This window comes from Pristiophorus japonicus, unplaced genomic scaffold, assembly GCF_044704955.1.
Source record: "Pristiophorus japonicus isolate sPriJap1 unplaced genomic scaffold, sPriJap1.hap1 HAP1_SCAFFOLD_340, whole genome shotgun sequence".
NCBI classification, from domain to species: Eukaryota; Metazoa; Chordata; class Chondrichthyes; family Pristiophoridae; genus Pristiophorus; species Pristiophorus japonicus.
The window spans coordinates 595,497-602,519 of NW_027253216.1; positions in this window are offsets into that span (position 1 = coordinate 595,497).

The following is a 7,023-nucleotide window of genomic DNA, read 5'->3' on the forward strand; positions in this document are numbered from 1 at the left end:
GTGGTGCATTTGGACTTCCCAGAAGGCATTTGACAAGGTGCCACATAAAAGGTTACTGCACAAGATAAAAGTTCACGGGGTTGGGGGTAATATATTAGCATGGATAAATGATTGGCTAACTAACAGAAAACAGAGAGTCGGGATAAATGGTTCATTCTCTGGTTGGCAACCAGTAACTAGTAGGGTGCCACAGGGATCAGTGCTGGGACCCCAACTATTTACAATCTATATTAACAACTTGGAAGAAGGGACTGAGTGTAACGTAGCCAAGTTTGCTGACGATACAAAGATGGGAGGAAAAGCAATGTGTGAGGAGGACACAAAACCTGCAAAATGACATAGACAGGCTAAGTGAGTGGGCAAAAATTCAGCAGATGGAGTATAATGTTGGAAAGTGTGAGGTCATGCACTTTGTTAGAAAAAAAATCAAAGAGCAAGTTATTATTTAAATGGAGAAAGATTGCAAAGTGCTGCAGTACTGCGGGACCTGGGGGTACTTGTGCATGAAATGCAAAAGGATAGTTTGCAGGTACAGCAAGTGATCAGGAAGGCCAATGGTATCTTGGTCTTTATTGCAATGGGGATGGAATATAAAAGCAGGGAAGTCTTGCTGCAGCTATATAAGGTATTAGTGAGGCCACACCTGGAATACTGCGTGCAGTTTTGGTTTCCGTATTTAAGAAAGGATATACTTGCTTTGGAGGTAGTTCAGAGAAGGTTCACTCGGTTGATTCCGGGGATGGGGGGTTGACTTATGAAGAAAGGTTAGGTTGGGCCTCTACTCATTGGAATTCAGAAGAATGAGAGGTGATCTTATCTAAATGTATAAGATTATGAGGGGGCTTGACAAGGTGGATGCAGAGAGGATGTTTCCACTGATGGGGGAGACTAGAACTAGGGGGCATGGTCTTAGAATAAGGGGCCGCTCGTTTAAAACTGAGATGAGGAGAAATTTCTTCTCTCAGAGGGTTGTAAATTTGTGGAATTCACTGCCTCAGAGAGCTGTGGAAGCTGGGACATTGAATAAATTTAAGACAGAAATAGACAGTTTCTTCAACAATAAGGGGATAAGGGGTTATGGGGAGTGGGCAGGGAAGTGGAGCTGAGTCCATGATCAGATCAGCCATGATCTTATTGAATGGCAGAGCAGGCTCGAGGGGCCATATGGTCTACTCCTGCTCCTATTTCTTATGTTCTTATATCTTCACTACTCTCCCTGGAAACTACTTTAACTATTTATGGTGATAGTTCTTCACTCTACCCTTCTGATTCAATTTCACACTTCTCTCTTTTACTCTGCCTCTATCATGATTCTCTTTCTGTCTTAATTGCTTCTCTTCTACTGACTGCAAAATTTGGCTTTAAGAATGAGAACCTGGTTTGTGGGTTGTGGCTGCGGTTTGAGAAATAACTCTGGTGGTGTTCTACCAGTAGTTGTATAAGGAGTATTATGATAAGTAGTTAGAAAATTTTCCAATTTTTGGTCCAACGACAAATGCCGTTTCCTTGCATTTGGATCCAACATTTGCTTGATGAGGGCACATTTTACAAGTTGTACTGTGCGCTCTGCTGCACCATTTGAAGCAGGATAGAACTTTGATACGTTTGACACCGCTTCTGCTCATGAATTCTTCTCAACAAAATTGCGGCCCATTATCAGACACAATTTCTTCTGGGAGGCCATATGAAGAAAATAATCTTTGCGAGTTGTCTAGTGTTTTACTTGTTATTATTTTCTGCATCGGAAACACCTCTACCCACTTCGAATGGCTATCAATCACAATGAACAATTGTTGTCCTTCTAGCTCAACAAAATCTACATGTAGCCTTATGTCACACTGCAAGGCCATTTCCATGGCTGTAATGATACTGATGGTGGTTGCTTGCTTACTGATTGACATGTCGTACACTGACTGATGATATACTCTATATCTTTATCTAAACCTGGCCACCATAAGTAACTGCGTGCAAAACTCTTGGTCAAGCACATTCCCAGGTGCTGGTCATGAAGATCACCGAATAATTTGGATCTGAACTTATTTGGAATAACTACTCTTGCATTATCCACTGATAATTCATTCTTACGAACCAATATCTCTCTCTGATACCTGGTTTGGCCAGCCATTTGCGATGTAATCATACACCTTTGACATAACTGGGTCACGTTTAGTTGCTCTACCATTATCTTCAGTTGTGACTTGCAGTTCATCAATGTATGAGAAATAGAACAGTTCTACCATCGAGATAATGTTCTCAGTTTCTAATTTTTTGAGTTCTTGCTCAACTTTCTCCTTGAGTGCATATGGTACGGACATGGCTTGCAGTAAACTGGTCAAGCGTCCTTCTGAACCCTGACACTCACCTTGAAGCCTTGGATCGGACTGCCTGTTTCGTGAAACACCTTCGGATACTGTTTCGATGCAAATCTCATTTCAACATGAAAAATCTCATTCTAACCCAGCTTCAGTGATCCCAACCAATTTCTAACGATCAAGGCAGGCTTGTTGCCTGCCAATACTAAGAGAGGCAAGCTCTGAAACTGATCCTTGTATTTCACCAGTACGGTGATACGTCCTACCACAGGTATTTGCTCTCCTGAGTAGCCGCATACCGCTATCTTTGACTTCTCCATCGGAAAATCACTCAACTTGTCGAGATATAGTGATTTCGGTACTACACTCACGGATGCACCAGTGTCGATCTCCATGGGTATCCTGGTTCCTGCAACATCTACTTGGATGCCGATACTTCACGAATCGTTGTTAGGTACCCTCGTGCTCCTGATGACAGGATCTCCTCATCCTGTTGCTTCTCTTCAATGCTCTGTAGTCTCTGCCGATTTCTACCTCTAGCATTGAAAGTTGGTTTACTCTTCAGTCGACATGCCTTTGCACGATGCCCTGTTATCTTGCAGTAGAAACACTCTGCCTTCACATATGGACAACTTTGAGCAATGTGTTGTCCCAGGCACCGATAGCACAGCTTCAATGAGCTGTTACCTTGACCAGTTGCAGAGGCCTTGGGGCCCAACTACCTTTTACTTTTAACCTGCAAGCGATTCACATCGGATGTCTGACAACTGGAAATGTCACGAAATTCTCAGGAGTATTGGTCGGCCGTATCCATCGACATAGCTGTCTGATAAACTAAATCAAAAAGTCAAGTTAAGGGTTGGCAACAACTTTCTTCTGGTTGCTTCATTTTTCATCCCACAAACAAGCGATCACGCAAAGCTCAGTCCTGAAAGTTTCTGAAATGACAGAGAATGGATAGCTTTTTTAAAGCTACAATGTACTCACTGATACTCTCATCAATGAATTGACCTCGTATTCCAAAATGATAACTTTCAGAAATTTCCAGGGGCTCAGGACTGTAGTGCTGTCCTAACTTGGTTAGAATTTCCGTCAGTGGCGTGCCCTTTGGCTTGATGGGAACAAGCAAAAGGGTTTCATACACCTCGGGATCTGCTTCAGTCAGGAAAATAGTCCATTTCCATTCTAAAACCACCCAGTTATGGTTTTCATCATCGGGGTCTTCGACAATACTATTTGCGGTGAAAAACATTTCTAGCCGCTCCACATATGCTTCAAAAGTCTCTCAGCTGCGATGGATCTCACCCAAGTTGCCCTATTATTCCCATAGGCGTGGTCATCTGGACTCTGACAGTTCCGCCAAGTGTGCTTGTAATGTACCTTAGATTTTTAGCTGTTCTGCAAAACAAAGAACCTTTCAAAGTCTCACTGTTGGTTGGCAGAAACATCCACCAACAAAAATTTCAGCTAAGGAATCCAATTATCCCATCCTACGTCGCCAATGTGATATATTTTTACGTCATCACAAACACACTGCACACAAGATAGCGTTACAGGCACTTATCATCATGTGATCCTTTTATTGTCGATACATCAGCAATTGCATTACCACAGTAGTCCACTACGTGGAGCTATATTACACAGCCTGCCATGTGGGAACTTAACAAAAGCCATGCTAAAATCCATATACACTACATCAAACGTACTACCTTTGTCAACCCTTCTTGTTACCTCCTCAAAAAACTCTATCAAGTTAGTCAGACACACGACCATCCCTTAACAAATCCGTGCTGATTGTCCTTGATTAATCCGTGTCTTTCCAAATGAAAATTTATCCTTTCCCTCAATATTTTTCCAATAATTTTCCCACCACTGAGGTTAGGCTGACTGGCCTGTAATTACTCGGTCTATCCTTTTCTCCCTTTTTAAACAAAGGTACAATGTTAGCAGTCCTCCAGTCCTCCGGCACCACACCTGTAGCCAGAGAGGATTGGAAAATGATGGTCAGAGCCTTTGCTATTTCCTCTCTTGCTTCTCTTAACAGCCTGGGGTACATTTCATCTGGGCCTGGGGATTTATCCACTTTCAAAGCCGCTAAACCCCTTAATACTTCCTTTCTCACTATGTTTATTTCATCAAATATTTCACACTCCTCTTCCCTGATTGCAATGTCTGCATCGCCCCTCTCCTTTGTGAAAACAGATGCAAAGTATTCATTAAAAGCATACCCACATCTTCTGCCTCCACACACAGATTACCTTTATGGTCTCTAATAGGCCCTACCCTTTCTTTAGTTATCCTCTTGCTCTTAATGTATTTATAAAACATCTTTGGGTTTCCCCTGATTTAACTTGCCAAAATATATTCATGCTCTTTCTTTGCTTTCCAAATTCCCTTTCTAATTTCACCCCTGCACTTTCTATACTCCTTTAGTCTCTGCAGTATTGAGCCCTCGGTATCTGTCATACGCCTCCCTTTTTTTCTTTATCCTCCCTTGTATGTCCCTCGACATCCAGGGGGCTCCAGATTTGTTAGTCCCTCCCTTTTTCTTTAAGGGAACATATTTGCTCTGTACCCTCCGGATCTCCTCCTTGAATGCCTCCCACTGCTCTGACATTTGTTTACCGAGCTGTTTCCTGTCCACTGTGGCCTAAATCCCATCTCAGCTTAGCAAAGTTGGCTTTTCCCCAATTGAGAACTTTCATTCCTGGTCTATCTTTGTCCTTTTCCTTAACTACCCTAAATCGTACTGAATTATGATCACTAAGGTGGTTAAGAAAGCATACGGAATGCTTGCCTTTATTGGCCGTGGCATAGAATATAAGAGCAGGGAGGATATGCTTAAATTGTATAATACTCTGGTTAGGCCACAGCTGGAGTACTGCGTGCAGTTCTGGTCGCCATATTATAGGAAGGATGTGATTGCACTAGAGAGGGTGCAGAGGAGATTTACGAGGATGCTGCCTGGAATAGAGAATCTTAGTTATGAGGACAGTTTGGATAGGCTGGGTTTGTTCTCATTGTAACAGAGGAGGTTGAGAGGAGACCTCATTGAGGTGTACAAAATATTGAGGGGCCAGGACATATTGGATAGTAAGAGCCTATTTCCATTGGTGGAGGGGTCTATTACGAGGGGGCATAGTTTTAAAGTGGTTGGTGGAAGGTTTAGAGGGGATTTGAGGGGGGGCTTCTTTACGCAGAGGGTTGTGGGGATCTGGAACTCGCTGCCTGGAAGAGTGGTGGATGCAGAAACCCTCACCACTTTTAAGAGATGGTTGGATGGGCACTTAAAATGCAGTAACCTGCAGGGTTACGGACCTAGAGCTGGTAATTGGGATTAGACTGGATGACCTTTTGTTGGACAGCACAGATATAATGGTAAGTACTGCAGGGAATAGAATACGGCCAGGATGATCTCCTGGACTAGTGTCGATCGCCTGGATGGGTCGGAGAGGAATTTTCCCAGATTTTTTTCCCCCTATTGGCCTGGGTTTTTATCTGTTTTTTGCCTCTCCCAGGAGATCACATGGCTCCAGTTGGGGTGGAGTGTAGAATGTTTCAGTGTAAGGAGTGTCGCAGTTGTGTGAGGCAGACTGGTTGGGCTGGGTGCTCTTTACCTTTCCACCATTGTTTATTGTTCATAGGTTTATATGTAACCTTCAGGGCTGCTGACCGAGGGCCGTGCGGCTCTTTGTCGGCCGGCGTGGACACGATGGGCCGAAATGGCCTCCTTCTGCGCTGTAAATTTCTATGTTTCTACGACCACCAACATGCTCTCTCACTGATACCCCTTCCACCTGACCAGCTTCATACTCTAAAACTAAATCCAAAACCGCTCCTTCCCTTGCTGTGCTTGTTACATACTGGCTAAAGAAAGTTCCCCTGAATGCAATTGAGGAATTCTGCACCCTCGATACCTTTCACACTCATTTTATCCCAGTTATTATTAGGGTAGTTGAAAGCCCTAATATTACTGCCTTATGGTTTTTGCATTTCTCAGAAATTTCCCGACATATTTTCTCTTCTATCTCCCTCTAACTGTTTTGGGGCGTATGGTACACTCTCAGCAGTGTTCTTCAATTTAACCCATATGGCCTCGTTTGATCATTCCTCCCAGCTGTAATTGTTTCTTTAATCAATATTGTGACCTCCCCTCATTTTTTACACTCCTCTCTATCCTGTCTGAAAACGTTGTAACCAGGAATGTTGAGCTACAATACATAAGAACATAAGAACATAAGAATTAGGAACAGGAGTAGGCCATCTAGCCCCTCGGGCCTGCTCCGCCATTCAATAAGATCATGGCTGATCTGGCCGTGGACTCAGCTCCACTTACCCGCCCGCTCCCCGTAACCCTTAATTCCCTTATTGGTTAAAAATCTATCTATCTGTGACTTGAATACATTCAATGAGCTAGCCTCAACTGCTTCCTTGGGCAGAGAATTCCACAGATTCACAACCCTCTGGGAGAAGAAATTCCTTCTCAACTCGGTTTTAAATTGGCTCCCCCGTATTTTGAGGCTGTGCCCCCTAGTTCTAGTCTCCCCGACCAGTGGAAACAACCTCTCTGCCTCCATCTTGTCTACCCCTTTCATTATTTTAAATGTTTCGAGAAGATCACCCCTCATCCTTCTGAACTCCAACGAGTAAAGACCCAGTCTACTCAATCTATCATCATAAGGTAACCCCCTCATCTCCGGAATCAGCCTAG